This window comes from Esox lucius, chromosome 2, assembly GCF_011004845.1.
Source record: "Esox lucius isolate fEsoLuc1 chromosome 2, fEsoLuc1.pri, whole genome shotgun sequence".
Lineage (NCBI taxonomy): Eukaryota > Metazoa > Chordata > Actinopteri > Esociformes > Esocidae > Esox > Esox lucius.
Genome location: NC_047570.1, coordinates 31809205 through 31829574, shown reverse-complemented (window position 1 = coordinate 31829574; position 20370 = coordinate 31809205). Strand labels below are relative to the sequence as shown.

Below are 20370 nucleotides of genomic sequence, written 5' to 3'. Positions count from 1 at the left end.
GTCTAGGTCTAGGGCCCTGTTTTCTATTGTTTATTAAATCCAGTCGATTGCACCAGCGGTGATGATGTTTGCAATTGCAATTCAGAGCGAGAGAAGGAAATTAAGCTCTTGTTGACCTATAACAGATTATTGCTACCATTTTTAATTATCCATAATCTTGATCTTACCAAAGAGACATGATGCTGTTCGGCACATGCCTGCTTAGTTCCCACAGCCAATAATTCCCTCTACCACAAACAGGTGGTCACTTTCGACAGACTCCAATAAAACCTCCACAAGGAGCAAGCTTTAGCCTGCCTATTGGCACATCTGCCCTTTCAGAAGCTGTAAATAACAATAATTTAGTCTACCATCTCCCCACATGCCCCAGAGAAAAGCAGAGTGACATGGACAAAAATCCATATGAAGATAAATTGAATGTTAATAGAAAAACAAGTTGATAATATTGAGTGCCACAGATATTTGTACATATCACCCTTAAAACTGCTAGTATTTACTGACCTTTATTTATTAAGTAATTGAGACTGGATTTTATTTAAAAATAATGAAATACTAGCACATTATTCTGAGTAGCGCTCAGTAGGTTATCCAAAACAATGTCTACGATAAGTCCAAAAAAGGTGATATGGGATGATCATTTTCAGTTTTTAATTCCTGCTCCATACATAGAGCATAGAGTTCGACCTAGATTCATATATCGGTGAAATTCTGCTCACACGCGTTTTTTTTAAAGATTATTTCCGCTTGCAAAGCAGCTTGCGTGGCAAGGGATGCAGATTAAATTCATGAATTTTGATGATGGTAATAATGGTAATTCCAGTAATAATATTGGCTTGTTGCGAGAAATGACTCCATGGCCCTTCATGAACAACTCAGGGTAAGCAGAATTTCGCCCAAATATTAATCTAGGTTGAACTACCCCTTTAAACATTGGTCCGGGTTAATCAGGAGCAATGTGGAATGCCCTGCTTACTGTCAATGCATTGTAGCCCCATGCAGCCCCCCTTATCCCTCCAATACACACAAGTAAATAATTAACACTCACATCTGCACTGCTAGCCTCCCTGTGTGACACGAAACGTGCATGAGGCAAATAGACCAGGAACAAAAGACGCTTCAGAGGGGCAGCCGGGGAGATGAGATCAATACGGCAAAAAAAAAGGATGATTTCTGATGATTCCCTTTGTGCGGCAAACACAGTCAGACAAAAACACACAGCAGAACAGCATAGACAATAGGGGCAGCAGCCAAACACGCCAACCGCTTTGTGGACAATTGTCCTCAGAGCCGATCATTTTGTAATTTCTCAGTCACTACGATGTAATTTATAATGTCAAATTAGAATGATCTCAGTGTACTATTTGTAAGGAGGTCACTGCGGTGAAATACTGCTCTCAGAATCATATTGGTGACGGAAAGTGCTTGGCTGGTGCACGCCGCAAAGGTAGATGGCATTGGCTGTCCTAAAATCAATTGCGTATTTTCCTCTGCTTGCAGACACAGCCCTGTGGATCTTCTGTCTGATTAAAAAGACCTTGAGTGACAAAGAGGATTTATCTAATATTGCCACTTTTCCCAATGATTGCAGACACACTCACATTGTCTGCTCGAGCTGCCCTGACATCAATTGTTCTGCCATTGACGCAATTTCTCTAACAGGCTCATCCCCGCTGACCTAATGCAGGAGGAGGACAAAAGGGAGCAGGGGCTGTTCACATTCAGCTGTCGTTAAGAAAAGCATCCCAAACCTTTCATGACATCCCCCACAAGTCACTGTGTCCCAGAAAGGGCAAATTCACACCACCCAGTCACCCGCCAAACAGGAAGACGGGTAAAACCACCATCTGATAGGCTTACATTGTGCATCAGTTTGAGATGGCTCACTAAAGGAAGGGCAGTCTGTGTCAGGGGTTCGGCATTCGGGGGGCGGGGGGGTGGGTGGGGGGCTTGCCACTGTTTGGCCGGGTAAACAGCGGTTTCTAATTCATCCGACACCTTGACAAAAGAGGGGTTGTAACTCTATCTGCGGTTGACCTACTGTACTGCCCTTCACAAGATTTGCAGAGCTAGCCTTTTGAAAAAATCCCATTGAGGAAACGTCCCAGCGAGCAGCCTGTTGACCGAAAGTGGGAGGCTATGTACCTCCCCCTGTGCTTGTCCTTTTTTTCCCCCTAGAGCTCCGGTTTCCTACAGCAATCCATCACAGACACCCGTGTCAGGGTTGTGATTCTATCTGGCCTATCCAAAGATAAACACCTCCTTACAGAAACGTGTCTTTCCAAGAGCTACCCATAATTAAATGGCACGATAAGGCAAGTTTCTGGATATACAGTGTCATCCAGAATTAATGACAACTATGGTAAATATGAAAAAATAGGCTACGACAATAGGTGTTCACACTGCACCTTAGCTTTGGGCTAAGAGCCTCCTAAGCCCGGGGCTAAGCAAGCGTTCACACTTGAATATTTTGAAGTGGGCTGGCACCACCCTTAGCCTAGGGCTAGCTGGCCCTGCTCTGGAGCAGGGTTAGCACCGACTTTCTAGGGTTAGAAACAGAGACTAAAGAACCAGCGTAAAATGTTTACCATCTAATCACAAAACCAGCCCTTCTACATAATTTACATAGGCTCTTGATGCGCACCATTACTAACAGCTACATTTTATTTATTTAGCGAAGTAGTTATTGCAGCTTGCTTTGGACGTAAATCTAGAAAATATGTCAAAAGAATGAAGGTTGACTAACATTTTTCCCTTTTTATGCATATTTTTAACAAGGTGGTCAAAGCATGATCGCGTGTCAGTGACGTTCTCCAACATTATTCACATGCCAGAGAGAACATTACATTTGTAGCTTATCATAGAATGTAAAATGGTATTGTGATGCATTTGTTGGTTTGCCCAGGGCATAAGACTACACGTGTGAATCTTTAGCCTAGGGTTAAACCTTAGCCTAGGGTTAACAAACTTGTGTGAACACAGGCTAACCTAACACTGTGCCAGTCTAAGCCTGGGGCTAAAATACCCCAGGTCTTAGAACAATGCATTGTGAAAAGGCCAAACATGTCATTGTTGTATATTAGTTTGATCTTACATTCAAAACTATAATACGATTCTTACCTTTACATTGGGTGAGAATTGCTCAAAGAAAAATCAGATTTATTGTGAAATAATTATTTGATACAATAACAAGTATTCAAAGAGATGGGAGAAGAAATAGGAAGGGATTTGAGACCATTCCTCCATACAGAAACACTCCAGATCTTTCAGAGTCCTTGTTCCTTGCTTGTGGACTCCATTTCAGCTCACCCTATTGTTATATGGTAGCAGCAGAAATTTTCTTCAGAAAATTCTTCCAAAGAATTTGTTGACATTGAAGCGGCATCTAACTGAAGTTTTGGAGACTTGGTGATCCCAATATGTAACCAATTTATACATGCGTCCTCTTTCAAGCAGGTTTATCGCAGATCCAGTTGTTTTACATTTCTTAATTACTTCCCAAATTGTGGATATGGGTATTTTCCGGCTTCTTTTTATAGACATTATAAAATGTAATTTGTGTGTTCTCTGGCCTTACCCATGTTGATGGAGGAACAAGGTCGTTTTCTGTGTCACCTCATATTTATATCCCAATGAAACAGGATGACATGGATTACCACAAGTAACCGAAGCCTCAGAGGTACCTTGAAATGTAAAATCTTAAAATGAAATATATACATCAGTTATTTTGTTCATAAGTTTTATTTTGATAATGTTTTTGGAAAAAAATGATTTCTTGATGACAATTATCTTTTCTTTGAACAGTTTCACTCAATTCGGTCAGATTGATATTTTCTTGTGTGTGTAAACAATCGGATAAACATCAATTTAAAAAATCTGACTATTCTGTTCATATTTACATAGGGTGCCAATTATTCTGAAGAGGTACGGTTAAAATTAGGGTGGACAATGTCTGCATAAACTCTAAACTAGAACAAGTAGTCTAGGGAAATCAGTCATGGATAAACTGCGACTAATAGAACCCTCACCTAACCCCGTCCTATTGAAATCAATCCTATGTCGAAAAGTACCTAGCCGTTTCTGCACCGGAGTGAGCTGAAGACCATCTCCTGCTTCAGTGCACAGTTCCAGGAGTTTCTCAGCAACATATTGCTTTGCGAGGGTGGTGTAGAAAAAAAATAAAAATACCACAACACAAGCGTGCAAAAAGTCACATGGGTATGATACAGAGAAAGCTGACATAGTCGTCGGCAGATTAAAAATATATTTTGTGGCACCTGCCAAGAGCTGCCCAATAATTTACTGCGGCAGAGTAATAACCCTATAACAGCCTCAATAGTGTAGAGTCTGGCACAGGAGCAATTTTTCTCTGCCTGCTGGTAAAAGACAGGTCCCCGTCCAGAGAGCTACACAGTAACCTCCATGTAATTGGATTGTGTGCTTGAGCTGGTTACCAAAATAGAAATGCACTGGCCGCTCCAGGTGATGGAATCAGGAGCCTGCGGGTTAGCCGGCTTCCATCTCGGCAAATGTCAACCTGGGGAGCACTAGCTCCCAATTCACTGTGGGACCTCAATTTCCTGTGGCACATAACAGAGCTCATTAAAGACCCTGGTATGTCCAGTCCTGGTTAATGTGTCCACAAGGCAACAACTGCTACACAACACGGCCAGTAGCCGCTGCGATGTTGCCACTGTGATATAGTCTCACAGTTGCGTGTAAGCCGGAAAGCCCCGTTTCAGTGGTGTCAAACACCTTCCACGGAGAGAGGAGAGACTGCTGGGTTTTGGTTTCTGTGACAAGAGCAATGCTCAGCTGCCACATCTCAAGCTGATTGAGACCTTTGATTAGATTATGGTGAGGCATGTAACCAGACACCTTATCTTAGTCTCTGAAGTGTCTACAGAGGTTTGAAAACATCCCCCATGCTCAGACTGTTGTGAAGAGCAGTTTGAAACCTAAGCAGTGAAAACACTTCATGTAGGCTATTCCCAGTACAAGTTGTTATCTAGTCGATATACACAGGCACGGCAAAATCTGTTTCTTTCGCGATTTTATGAAAAGTAGCAGGTTATTTTCTATTGTCGGTTTTGAGACTGTAGAAAAATTAACTGAATCCAGATACCACTGAACATTATCAAGCAATTCTGTCTTTAGAGGCATACTCAAACCAAAAGGCAATCAAACAAAAGTGGTTAAAAACAGTATAACGGTAGGCCCTCAGCCAGCGTCCGAAATAAACTTTTTGGCTCACCTCCCAAGAGGACTGGTAGATGGGGGAAAAAAATCCACCAGCCAGGCATAATCATTACCGGCTAAAACAAATCGTCTTTTTGTAATCACATCAATTTCAGTACATTCATTGACATTTGGTATTATGTGGAATACAAAACATTTTATTTCCCAATGACAAATTAGTTGTTTCTGCTTTTATCTTTACCATACTGGGCACACACACAACAACTCGTCACCACAGCCTCAGCATCATACTGTAGCCAGCCTCTTGAATCTCCATTTCTCACAAAAAATGTTGTGTTGTAATAACATTATCCCTTTACACCAGTCTCTCTTCCTTTTCAACTATCTGAACATTATTTGATAATACTTTCTTAACATCCATCCATAGTAATTCCCTAAGTACACCCCCTCAATTAATCATTCTCAGAAACAGTTCATGAATCGCCTCCCACATCTATAACACAATATAAGTCTGTTTTTTTTATATTAGAAAGGTTCTCTACATTAATATACTTAAGCACTAACCATTTGTCAGTTTGCACCACCTTATAATATGCTTTACCTTATATAATCCATTATTTAAATAGTAATATGTTTTATTTATATTTGACCACAGTTTTTCCTTAGAAAATGTACACAACACACTATACATAGACTTTTACTGTGAATGCAAAATACAAAAATCTGAAGTATTATTGTTGCTGCCGAATGTATATAGCGGTTCACCCCAGACTTATTTTGAAGGCAAAATACAAAAACCGGAGGTCTTGTTGTTGCTGCCAAATCTCTAATGTTGCCTGAAAGACGCTAATCCATTGTAGCTATCGAGTTGTTACAGTTAGCTATGTAGCTTCTTATCTTGGGTTGTCGCTGAGATGATGGCTACCTTCTTATACTAATATGACAGATACTTTCTGACAGTTCAACACAACCGCGCATGTGCACAGACACAGCCAGTTAATTTTCTCAGATCGAACTCACTAGCTGGATAACTCTGATGCTCGTGCGATAGTAAACTGCACGCAATGAAAATGCGCTAAACTTGGTATAAGAAAAATATAGTATGTCATAAAATATAGTGTGTCTGTTTTTTGTTTAGCGGCGCATCACAACCTACCAGCACCGCTATGTATGATGGATAGCCTTCTGAGATTTACTCGTCAAACTTAAAATCTACCCGCTTTTGGCGCTTGGTGGATGTTAATTTCGGACGCTGCACATGACCAGCAGGCTCTTGGCCAAGCAAATCATCAACCTCATAAATGTAGCCTATTGATTACAATCATTAAGAGGCTTCTGTTTTGACCAATTCTGCCACTACAGCAGTAAGTGTGGTTGGAACTCAACTTTGCTGTGTCATTGCATATTGTGATCACACTTCCAGGCCAGGGGGGGAAACGTTTCAGTAAATTAAGCAAAGGCCTTCTGGCTAATGGATCTGAAGATAAATTATCTGTGGCTCTCGTGTCACTGATCTCTTCCAAGCACTTGATACAGTGGGTTGTGGGGGGCGGGTTAACACTCTCACATTGCCAGTAGTGAAAGGGAGGCCCCTTCTTCAGAGGCTGACAAGTTGCCAGATTGATTTTTTTCCTGCGCTCAAAGAAGACCTCAGCAGAAACAAGAGCAACCCCATTAACAGGCTCACCCACGCCGTTCAACCATGATTCCTGCATAAGAAACCTATTTTAGATGGCCAGTTATCTCCCTTAGACCAGTGGTTTTCTGCAGGTGGTGTGGGACATTTCTATGAGCAGGTAACTTTTTTTTTACTAATATAACAATGTTAACTAAGTACTTCAATGGTAAATCACTACAGATAAACCGGGTGAAATAGAGACTTGATAACAATAACACCCTTTTCTACTGGCATTGTGATCATGTCCACTGTCAATCTGGAGAAATCACTTTTAAAATGGCTTCATTTAAACTGGCTTCATATATAGCAAGCTCTATCAGGAAGTATATTAGGGGTGATTTTCAATCAGACCAACGCCATTCAAGATGTTGACAGCGAGAAATATTTATTTTGCCCCCTCTAACCATGATAATACCTTTAAGCAATGAAGACAAATGGATTTAAAAAGGAGGTTTTTCGTCTTTTGGTGTGCTTTCAGAAATAACTGCTGTTTTAGATACAGGAATATAACTGATTATTTTAGAGAACATGGTCCTGCAAATGTAATTGCTAGACCTTCTCTGTTCGATGGGTGCTTCAAAATGTAGCCTTACCTACCTCAAGGAAATATATACTGCTTATATGACGCATTTCAATATGTTAATTCACCCTCAAGAGATGCCATCAAGGAAAGATAGGAGCAGTAACTAGGCACTGACATTTCCATAGTGGACTGGGAAGATAGCAATCATACCAGCTCAATCAAGCACACACATTGTCTCATACAAAAAAAAAATTTTTTACACAGATTACAATATTCAAAAGTAAATGACAGAGGACCTTACATGATACCTCTCCCTTATGTGAAAAATGTCAAACTGCAGATGGCACACTACCCCACAACTTTGCTCTAACCTGAAAAGCTATTATAATTTTCAGGATCCTTTTGTAAATCCGTTAGATACTCTTGACCCAGACCTTTTTTTGATGATCAGTAATAAGGTCATCAAAATAATAAACTCATTTTGGCAATCATCATAATCTTGAATTTTTGGACATTGTGATTAGATCCTTTCATAACTTTGTTCCCAAATTTAATTAATTAATTATATAAATTATATTTGTTAACTCCAGTTCCCTTTGAAAAACTGAAAACATTCACGGAAGAATGTGAAAAGGAACACGTTCATTGCAGTGGATAACTGATTCAATTGCTGCATCTGGAAAGAGTTCACACATTTACAGAGAATCAGCATTAAATATCTACTTTTATTGCCATAACGTATTAGTATTAGTCCTACAAAAACATATCAGCCTTTCACTATTTTAGAAGGTATAAGGAATTTAAAAAAGGCTACAGCTTCAGACATGCATTGAATCTGTTAAGTCATAGATCAAACATTTCTAAACCGTCTCCAAATAAACCTGGATCTAGACTAATGAACTGCCTTAAGACTGAAATATGAGCCACGTGATCAAAGAGTCTCACAAAACACACTAACAAAATGCTTGGCTAGAAACGTATGTTTAGGGTCTAAAAATGACTCTTAACCAAGCTAGTATTCTACCCGTTACATACATACATCTGGATCAGGAATTATATGAAGTTGGCCTATAATACCCTTTATAAAAACTAGCATGGCTGTTATAACCATTATCTGGAAATGGAAAACCTAGCATAGACCTGCCTCAGTCTTTAGGTGTCCTCAAATCTTATTGGGAAAATGTTGTACTTAGCAAAATTCTTTTTGAGAACATTTAGGTAAGCCAACATCTTATTCAGATCAAATTTACACTAGATTATGTTCCCCCAGTGTTCCCATCCAGTGTTCCCATCCAGCAAAACTGTAAAAAACTGTTTTGCTGGATGTAGCACATAATGCCCCATGATTTTATTTGTAACTTTTCAAACTCCTGAGTATTTCATACAATACATTCATTGCGGACCTGAATAGTTTTCTCGGCAAAAAGTATCCCTTGTACGTTACAGTGGGGGGATGGAAAATAGTGTGGCAGGAATTATATCACAGTACCCGTCCAAAGCTAATGAGCATAAACAAACTAAACAAGATATATTAGTTATGTTCTCTACATTAACTTAAGCTCTAACCATTTCCCAGTGTGCTCCACCTTAAAATATTTATCTTACGTGAAGTAATCATTAAATAGTATTCTTTAAATATTTGTCACAATACACACTACGTAGACACCACAGACTTATTTTTAAAGCAAAATATGAAAATCGGAAGTCTTATTGTTGCTGCCGAATCTCTAATGTTTCCGCTTATCGAGCTGCGGCAGTTGGTTAGCTAGCTTGCTTCTTACCTCCGGTTGCCGCCAAGACAGGAAGTTGTTGCTCTGATGCTTGTGCGATAGCAAATTGAGCTCGATTGTAAACTGTGCTCAGCTTGTAATTATTTTTAATATTTCATAGAAATACAGTTTTTTTGTGGCGGTGCATCATAATTTAGCAGCGGCGTGCAACCGGTGTAATAATAATAAAAGGGAAACACTGAACCTTCTAATAACAATGGTTTGCAAACCTAATTTAAAAAGTCAAACGAAGTGGGATACATGACACGTACTGAAACAAAATTGGCCCCAGGAAATAATTTCTCACACATTCACTGCCATCTCTCTTCTTTCAACAAACAGGCCGGTCACGTAATGTTTTCAGGAACAACCAGACATGTTCTGAAAAATGTATGAGCAGTTAGCCTGACTGTGGTTGGGTCAGTAGCTGCTCTACGCCAGTCAGGCAGGAGAGAGCGAATGAACAACAGTGCCGTTTGACCTTAAAAAAAAAAAAAAAAACGACCATGCTCCTGTTCACACTGTCGCAGACACAGTAGCTGAGAAAACAAACAGGTCTTCGAGTAGGTCAGTCTCTCAAGGTACTGAAAGCATAATGACTAAGCAAGCAAAGCACTTCTATGCTGTGGACTTGAGCAGGCATTCCTATTGGAGAATGTGTAAAATGATAAAAAAAGCTATGATTTATTTTTATCAATCTCTGTCCACAGCACTGCTGACAACCTAGCAGTTAAATTATCTGACCAGTTAACAAAAGCATCACATGCCATATGAAAATGTATGCACTCACTACTCTTAAGTTGCCCTGCTAAATGTCAGATGTTGCAATATCAAATCTTCAACCCAGCAAGGTGAAATATGTTTTGTCCTTGAGCATGTGTTTTCTAATGTTCTATCAATGAACGTTAACTACAAAAGCTCATTTTTTTCCCAAGATGTTAATTTAAGCAACTCGCAAAAGGCTGTTCTTGCAAATTCAGAGGTGTGTGTTTTTGTAAAACAGATGCTGGGGCTAACCAACAATCAACACTAACTTACAGTAGCCTAAGTGGAGAAGCAGAACTTGTCGAAAATAGATTCCAGTAAAACCCCATCCAGAACCGTCTGATCCTGGAGGACAGCAATAACTCAGACCACAACCCTAAGTATTTCAGTAACTACAAATTCACTTGAAGGAAAGAAAAATAATCTGCATCTAAAACCTTCAATGTTATTTTATCACAGGAACCTGGATAAATTCTGGTATGAATCTGACATTTTTTCTCAAACATTTTGTGCAAATGTGAAATCAAAGAAATGGAAGCAAAGGGGTAGAAGGTGTGTGTGTGTGTGTGTGTGTGCGTGTTAGTTGGCGGTAGCTGCAACACAGCAAGTATATTCAATCATTGTTTGCGCTCCACCTAAATAAATACTGAGCCTATTTTGTTTCAGCAATTTTTCCATGACTGATTAAAATGTGGTGCTGTTGTCCCTCGGCAACAGGCATATGATGAGCAATATTTTTGGAACATCAAACCATGGTAAAACCCAGTGTTGAACAGCAATAAAAGTAGAATTGTGAGAATCACAATGCATGTAAAAAAATAAACAGTAGAAATATACAAACACTAGACCATTTGAACAATGGTAATTTGAACGAAGCTCAGATGACCAGCGTGTCAAAAAGTTATTGTGCTCTTAATCTTTCCCCGGCACAGCCAGAAGAGGACTGGGCACCCATCAGAGTCCGGTTCCTCTCTAGGTTTCTTCCTAGGTTCCAAACTTACTAGAGGTCTTCCTAGCCACTGTGCATCAATTTGTTGCTGTTGCTTGCTCTTTGAGGTTTTAGGCTGGATATCTGTCACTTAGTGGCAACACAAATCTACTTCAAACAATTCTGTTAAAACTGTTGTTGACAAATGGAAAATCATGACTGCATAAAAAGCCCACATGTTAAAGTAACATTGAAAAGTAGGCTCTATCATACCTTAAAAGGCTCTCACAGGCGTGTTCTATGATTTCTTCCAACTAGGCTACACTGACGTAAATCAAACACCATAAACATCGACAGCCAATTATCTTTGTGTCAAAAATGTCAGCCAACACTACTCAAGTCTAATCATGAGAAGATAAGATTTTTGTTTAAAGGGAAACCTCCCACGCAGAGCTTGGCATGATAATCTAAGTCACGTGAGTACTATCAAGTGTCTAGTTCAGAAAATAAACATCTCAGCGTAATAGTCTAGATGAGGTACCATCCCCAAAATAACTTGAATTAAACCCCACTGGCATTAAAAGGTTTTATTCCATCATCACTAAGCTACACCTCCAATGGGCCTATAACTACAGTATGTATGACCACATTAAGCCTAGGCAAAGATGTATATTATTCCAAATCCTAAGATAGTGCTTTTTAAAAGAAAACCTCCTTTGGGTGTTTGAGTAAAAAAAAAAGTCTGGAGTGTGTATGACTCATCTTCTCAGCACAAGAAAGGGTCCAGGAGACATAGCACAATGACGACAACAGACCATCAATGTTCATCTATCCCGATGCCGAAACCTCTCCGGGAAATACACAGCGCATGTGGACTGGATCGAATACCCCTGACTCTACTCATCTGCTCACCTAGACCTCAATCAGTTCAGTTAGGTGTCTGCTGAAGCAGAGCTAGTGCAAAAGCCTGATTCCCTGGTGAGCCTCAGGGCAGAAAACATTATTTTCAGAGAGACAACATTTATCCAGTTAAATAATCCCACCCCCCCCCCCCCCAAAAAAATTACATCTTCAATTTGCATAATATTTTGGAATCAATTGATGTTTAAGTGTGCATCTCCTTAGTCAGCATGTCATTCACCGCACAGGCACAGCATACAAAACCTGGTTTCAACCAAAGAGCTTCTTAGGTCGCTTGTTGCTGCAGGAATAAAACACTAACATGCCATGGAATGAGCAACAATGTCATGTTTTTATTTTAGCAGTATTAGAATACAGTTTGTTAGTCCAGGAATAATAGGACCCCAGGGGGCACTCATGACACCATAGGCTTAGTGGTAAAATGTACAAGAGGGTACTTTAGGGGTACTCTGGGCATAGCAAAAGGTGGTGGTACAATAACTGAATTCAATTTGGGAACCACTGTGTTAATCGGCTAATGTGGGTAGGAGGAAAGAAAATGCACCGAAATTGTATTGAGAAGCAAAAGTGCATTTTTGTTTGGGAAAATCGGTTGGCTGAGATATGAAAACCTCAGCTAACAGTGAGGCTTACCAGAAACAGTACGCTAATAATAAGCTAAGACATGATGAATGTATACTAGGGCCCTAGGCCTGGACAATAACATCTAGATGTGGATTGTGAAAATGAGCACAGGAAATAGCCTAAATGCAGAACATGCCATGTGGTGCAATGAAATGATGATTAGTGTCAGAGCCGAGCGAGGTGAGAGTGATTAATATTGCCATGTTACTCAGTGCTATGGGGGGGATTAAAGACAGTCCTAAAAGCCCTAGCATTAGTTTACTTAAACACATTTAAAAAGCCATAGCGTGTTGAAAGTATTTAATGCAATTAGACAAGCACCTCATTTTAACAGGATGTCAACAGCACCGACACCTGTCGGAGAAACAGGCCAATTTAATAATTTAGGCTGCCTGTTCAGGGAGCAGAAGGGAGGAACGAGACTACGGTTTCCACAGTAATCACTCGCTGAACTGGATTGCGCCAGTTTCTCATAAGCACCATCTTTGTTTGCAGTGACTGTACACTGAGTCAAGCCCCCTCATCATGGCGGTCAAGCTTTCAGGACAACTGATGCAGCATTCAGTATGGGCTTGCCATAAATAGTCTCCAGTATGAACCTTTAAACTCTAACAAAATTGGAAAGGTTATTGTTGACAGAAAACCCATGAAGGAGAACGCTTATTCATTGACGATATGCAACAGATTAATTCATTTGAGAAACATTGCAAGCCGAGAAACGTTCCTATTGAATTGTGTGAAGTAAAGCTTTCGAACTTCAGGCAGTACCTGCGCAGATAAATTGCTTTAGATTCCCTCAGGTTGGCCAAGACATATGCACAGTAATGTACTCCTGCCAGGTAAACCTACTTAGGCGTTTTGAGAAGATTCTGTGTTGCCGACGTGTGGCTGCGTACAAGCCTACTTACCAATTAACCCTAAGCAATCACATGCTTCATATCTCCAAGCAATATCTGTGACGGAAAAGTTGCCATCAAGCTCAAAATAAATAGTTAAGAAATAAAAAGCATATCCATACAAAGTTGAGAATCTCATACCTTTGACTGTTCCAAAAGGCTGGCTGTGTTCTCTCAGCAATTGGGTTTAAAAATGTAATACAGCATAGGAGAGCGTAGCGTGTCTGACAGAGCTGCAGGATACATGCAGCAAAACAAGTACAGGGACAGGCAGACACGATTATTACAGGAATCATGAGAATAACACTGTTTGACCAAAATCCTGATTTCACTCCACCAAAAAAAAAAAGGGTGTGTTGATTGTAGTGTATAATGTGCAGCTCACATGACACCCGACCTATAAAAGGTTGACTTGAACAGTTAAGTTAATGGGTCCCAAAATGTGAGTAAACGCTAAATTGAGGTAGTCACCACAATCCCTGCATTACCCAGATAATGTCTGTTAATAATTCTATTTGATAAATAAACAGACAGGCACTGTCCGACAGGTCAGCAGACAATTTACAAAATGTTCTCTCCCAGAAAGTGTGCTCGGTAAACCATAATACTAACTAGCATTCGGTTAGTAATGGTTCTGGTTTGTCTAAAAGCCCTACGGTCCATTTTTGGCAATCATCTACATTTAGCATGTTAACAAATAAAAAACTAGCTAGTTTAGCTAGCTAGATAAGGCTGCTATTTCCTTATCTTGGCAGAGACGTATGTCATATATCAATCCAACTGTGGTATAGACCTTACTGTCGCTGTGATATAACATTTGTTTCACCAGTAGATTTACAGAACTGCACATACTGAAGTCCATAAATGACTTACAGGGATTTCTGAACCTAAAAACATTTTCCATTCCCTTTTCAATGACTACTCTTGAACCAACTTCATCTTTGTCTAGTCAACTGTGCATGCCTGGCTATGGTACGGGAACCGTATGAAACAACACAGCGCCTCCACTGTGTACGGAGACAAAGAGCAAGTCATGTTGTGAACTTGTGCATCTCATTTGTCCTCCTGCTGGCTCAGGCCAACGCTTCCTAAATAAAAAAGAGGAAACACTGTAAGCTGTACGATACGCGATTACGTTGACCAGAAGGCAAGATAATGCTTTTATGGCCCAGGTCAGGTGTGATTAGCATGAAAACACACTGCCGTCCTTTTCCATTTGGCAGGGAGCAGTCAACAGCAAAACACTAACTCCTAGTTGCTTAACCAATTATTTGCTAAGCTACATAAAAAAAATGGAGCGGCTGCATCTCAAAGGTTATTCTCATGTGTGATTTCAACCACTTTTAACAACAAAATCTATAGAATGTGTTCTACCGGATTCAAAATAAAACAACAAACGAAAATACCATTAGGTACAAGTACAATGCATGTATGTTTCACCAATAATACAATTATAATCTTACAAGTATGATGTTATAGTATGCTATTATGTTAAGTTCAGTACGGCTAACATCAAATGCTAAGATCATTGCAATCTCTCATCTGTTCTGCAAGTATAGCAGAGACACAAACACCGGTTTCACAGACACGGATAAAGTCCAGGAATAAAAAACATCTAGTTCAAAAGAACACTCCATTGAGCTTGTTGTTTTAGTACAAAACTAGGCTTAATCTGTGTCTGTGAAGCCAGCCCAATGAGTGTGATCCAAACATACCAAAAGCTTCAGGCAACTCTGGATTACTAGAGACTAAAGATCCTGGAGAAAAAATAAGAAAAATTTGATACACAATAAAAATGTGGGCAGGTACAAAGAAGTGTTGTTCAAGGCCGTGGCGCTCACAGCAACCAATGCCTGTAAACCCCATTAGACTTTCGATTCTGCGTTGTGTTGACTTCCTGCTGCTTAAAACCCGATACCAACGCCAAGAGGCACAGACAGACAACTGTCTGGATTCACCACTAACCAGTATATTGCCAACTGAGCGAAAAGCAACTGAAAAACCAGCTGAAATTTTTAATCTCCCAAGCCACAACAACTAGCAATGTGCTTAGATATAGACTGACAGAATGGCTACACAAAGATGAACCAGTCCAGCAACATCAATAACAACCCTTAATATCTCCCTAAGTATGCACTCTGCTATTCAATCCTATGAGCTGCCAACACTTAAGTAATTCAATTGAAAAGGGGAAGGATTCATGAACAGAAAAAAAGCCATACATCAAACAAGTTCAAATAAGGAGGAAAATATAAAATAAATCACTGCATTTGCAGATTTTAACAGACAGCTAGCTCATTGGAGTTTTATCAAGATCTTCACCCGGCGGTTCGTTTAAGCGTTAAAGTGGTGGGCCCACAGCTTTTATTAGGGAGGGGAGTGCTTTGTGTATTTGTCGATTGGAATCTGATTTATAAGAGATGCTGATGTACAGTAAAGAAACTACACTTTTCAAGACCTGTCAATAGTGGTAAAGCAGAATGGACAGAAAGCTTTTGTTAATAAACTGGAATAGAAAGTGGCAATTCGGCATAAGAGGAGCAGTAAAATGTGCGCAGTAAACAAACCAAGTTGGACTTTAAGCTATACCTGGATCAGATAAACATTTGATTTAGGCAAATTGTCATCAACACATCTTAAAACAACATGTTTGATGAAACCCCAGTATTAGCCTAATTTCAAACCCAGCTGACCTGAGCTAATTGGCTTTGTTCAAGTGATTCCCCTGAGAGGTTCTAAATTGCCAGCTACATTTTAGGATGTTAATCCTATCTAGTTTGTTATCTGTTGGTGTGATGCCATAAGATGCCTGGAGCCCCACAGTAAGCCCCAGTCCTGAAATAAAACTACAGATGAGGCCAAATATAAAAGACACACTTGCATGTCCTTAAATGCCTCATATATTCATTCCAAACACAAAAAGGTTTAAACTGAGGGGAAAAAAGCTGGTCTCCACAACTTGCTATATATTAAACATTGCATGAAAACATTGTTGTATTAAGTTGACAATTTGATTTAGAGAATGAATGAAAGACTATAGACTCCCTGGAGCTAATGCTTGGTTTTACACCCTTTGGCCAGATAGCTGCCAAGAAAATCATTGTGTGAGCCTTCAACTGAAATTGCTGCTCCAATCCCCTGCAACATAGTCCAATCTTCAGCACCAAACTAGTTACTTTCATGTTTGAGGACAGCCTCCACCAACTGTTGTTTTCTGCTTGTGTGATAAATTTAAAATCATACTGAGATCTCAAAGCTTGACTAGCTATACCAGAACAGTCCTCCATTTCTTCTTGAACCATTCCAGAGTGCTTTTATGTTTGTATGGGGATTATGTCCTGCTGGAAGATCAACAATCTTCAACTGAGATATTTTTAGACACTTGGTTTAACAGCACATTCCAAAACATTGATAATCTGCAAATGTCATGATGTATACTATAGATTCAAAATAGGAAAGCCAACAAGTGATGGCGGATGGATTTGGAGTGACCAGCAAAAAGTCCATCTGTAAATCACAGCCAAAACTTATAAAAATTAACACTGAATAACTTGTCAGAGGCTCTTTGCTTAAACACTTACAAATAAGAATAATACACTGCTTAAACAGGGGACATTTTACCAGCAGTAAGTGGAAGCATGCCCATTGATGGCTTTAAGTGTTTGTCTTCCGTTACCTTGGCCAACTAAGGCAGTGCAACTAAATATTAGCTCCAAGTTGTCTGTAATGTTGTCTGTCTTTTGTTCGCATTGTGTTAAATTCAATTATAAACCTAAAAGTTTTATTTTACTGAAACTCCATTTATGTCCATTAATACAGTAATAACATACATTCACATGCCATCAGAAGGTTCTCAAGAGGACTAGCAAGCAAGCGCCAGAAAATCTGTAAAATCTAGTACTGCCCCTGTTTTTGAAAGCCCATCTTTGAGAGTAGGAACAACCTGACAAGAAGGTAGGGCTCCAGTCTGGCTGAAGTCTTGACAGAGTCAGAGAAAATGCGTCAGCCTGTCTATACTGCAATGTCAGGGCCAATTGGAACATTGCTGAGACAAGTCCCACGGCTCTATTGAATAAAGACAACTATATCTACCCTTCCCTAGTGTGATTAAGCAATTGGCAAAACAAATAATTACTACAAAACATGACTCCATTGATTTTTAGATCAGACTTCTGGCTCATTCAGCCAACGACGTCATTGGCTGAACTCTCCAGGCGTGAAATTTCTAAAATGCTGCTGGAGTGCATAATTATGTCTTAAACACCTCTAATCAGAATAATTATTTTGGGAGACTGAAAAAAAGCATCTAGAGATTGATTTTCCCTTTGAGTTTACAAATACTAACTTGTAATTCATTGGTTCAGCAATGTTCAAAGTTTGAGAAATCTTAAACAAATACTTTGAAAGCAAAAAGTTACTTATTTAAACTTATTCTAGTTTTCAACGTTCGACTGTTTCTGGTTCTGAAAGCACCCACATAGTTGGAGGGCTGATCTAAACCAGATAATTTGAAAACATGTATGTTACTGATACATGTAATACCATCATATTGCCCAGAACACAATAAATGTCATGTTTTCCCCAGGTGGCCTGAAGGATTAAAACTCACGCTACCAATAATGATTTCTTGATGTCAAAAAAGTTACACTGATGAATAATTTACCCATGAGAATTCAACCTGTAGCCTTTACAAATTGTTGCCTAGTTAAGAAACACTAGGGAAAGCTAGCAGCATGGTGGAAGTACAGAAAATAATTCAGTTCGAGATTGTAATGATAAGAAACCAAGTAGTGCATATTAAGCCAATTTGGGCATTTTACCAATGAGAGACCTTAGGCATAAGAGCCACCAACATGGTATTCATAAAAAAAAATGTCATACCATTACATTTTAAGTCTCCTATAGGAAATCCATAGGCTATCTTCTGACTCATCTGGTCATACAACTCAAATTCAAGAAAAGGAAAAGGTTGATTAATCCGATCTTACGATTCAAATATTGAATAAACTTGTTGTCACCGTAAAAACCTTGACGCAATATCATACCCAAACCATGTTTAAAGTGGATCTAGTATTTGGTGGCACAAAATGTAATAAAATCACATACTTGATTACAGATTTAAATATTGATAAGCTGGGAAGCCCTACGTGTAGAGTCATGGAGAATTGTACTGGCATTCTGTTGGACGACACGCTCCACTCAAGGCATTGCCTGTAATGCATGTGGCTGAGCAATCAAATGTCACAGCGTGCATGAGGTGTTAATCTCAACCCTGACATTCCTGCTCAAACTGACCTCGGGTTACTGTTTAGCAGATACTATAAAATTAACCTCCACTCATCTCACAACTGAAAAATGCACAGAATGTCTATGTAACTAACTAGCTACCAAAGACTGTTGTTAGTACCCTTTCGCTTTATATTGTGAAATAAGCATGTCAAGTTAGCTACCTTGCTAACTAGCTAGGCTAAGTGTCTTCAAGCTGCACGAGCTGGTATCCATATCACAAATATAGTTTTTCTAATGTATGTAGCCAAAGACCTTCTTACAACGTAAATATCAGGTACATTCTTTATTTATGTCGTATTAAACTGTATTCATGTCAAAAAGCATTCCTTTACGTGACAAACTTCTTACTAGCTAGTTAGCTAGCTAGTTAGATGTCTCAAACAATGAGTCTCCGGTAGCTAGCTAGCAAAGCTGGCTGCCTAGCAGTGCTCACCCAGTCCCACCACATATGTAAGAGAATTAGACAACACTTACCCCGCGTGCGAACCCAAGTCCAGCGATGTATTACGTACACTCCATAGATACAAAGAGTAAAAGTAATTGACGATAATGACAAAATATGTCAAAATAACCAGAGACCCCAACGCACTCCTCGAGAAATCCAACGGCAAGGTACAGGGAAAGGAGAGGCCAGCAATTCACTGCTGGACTCCTGCCATCATCACACTTTGAGATCCCGTTCCAAATCGAAAATACCGGCTCGACTGGGCATTTTAAAGTCCAATCTTAAACCATTCAAAGATTTATTATTTTCCGTTGGTCCCCGTTCAGTAAATCCAACATGAACAGATTTCCTCCGCAGGTTAATTCCTTTGCTTTCGCTATATCTGTACGCTATGTTGTTGGTTGTTCGAACCCTCCAATGCTGGAGATTGATACAATGTAACCAACAAGCAGAACGAGCATCTAGGAAATCCAGGACACACGTTCCACTTGGATTGAACTACTGCAGGCGGGGGTAAATGCGCTTCGGTAAAAAGAGAAGGAACTGGATTTTTTTGGATTAATAAAAATAAATGTTTTCCCTAAAATGTAATGTCACTAGTATTAAAATAAACATTAATAATATATAATGCAGTTGTAATTTATCATAACATTACAATAATCACGTGTAACATAACATGGCATAAACATGACCTGTAGATTTCCTATAGGAAATGTATTTTCTTCGGTACCTCCAATTAAGGGTATTAAAAAAAAATGTCCCCCGTTGTTCAGCTGTTGTATTCTTTAATGTATTTGTATTTAACATTTCTATTATTCAGTTTTCTTCTTTCTAGCACTGACTATTCTGATAGCTACTACACTGAGTAGGATGTACTCATTACCTACTGAAGTGCACGGTTGTTCCACCTAGCTATCTAAAAATGTATACACTAACTATAAGTCGCTCTGCACACCAGCATCTGATAAACTACTAAAATGTCAAATATATTTGAACAAGCCCAGTGCAGAAACAACCTTTATCCATACACTTTGCCTTTCGGTAAGCTATATCTGAATTTAATGGCTAAGTATAAGCTACACAGTACCTCCATTTCAACATAATTTCTCTAGAAAAAGCGTATATTTATATAAACCTGTTCCCCAGGTTACATAGCACAGAGCATACGAGTCTGGCACAACAATCCATGGTTGGCCTTAGTGCGTGTGCCCATATTCCAATTGTTCTGACCTTGCTGAGAGTTTGTCATGTTTTGATTTGAGCAAATCACAACACAATGAGACGGGCTCCAAATTGAGCAGCATTTCTGACGTTTGACTTTTCCATTATATCATGC

General features: G+C 39.4%; 1 protein-coding gene across 1 annotated transcript in view; it reads right to left on the bottom strand.

The window, feature by feature from the left end:
• LOC105013895 (zinc finger protein 609) overlaps window positions 1-19481 on the bottom strand; it is a 91376-nt gene extending 71895 nt beyond the window's left edge. Inside the window, exon 1 of the mRNA XM_010875749.4 lies at window positions 19064-19481. The gene's annotated coding sequence lies outside the window, so the exon portion shown is untranslated. The remainder of the gene's footprint in view (window positions 1-19063) is intronic.
• Window positions 19482-20370: the final 889 nt, after the last annotated feature.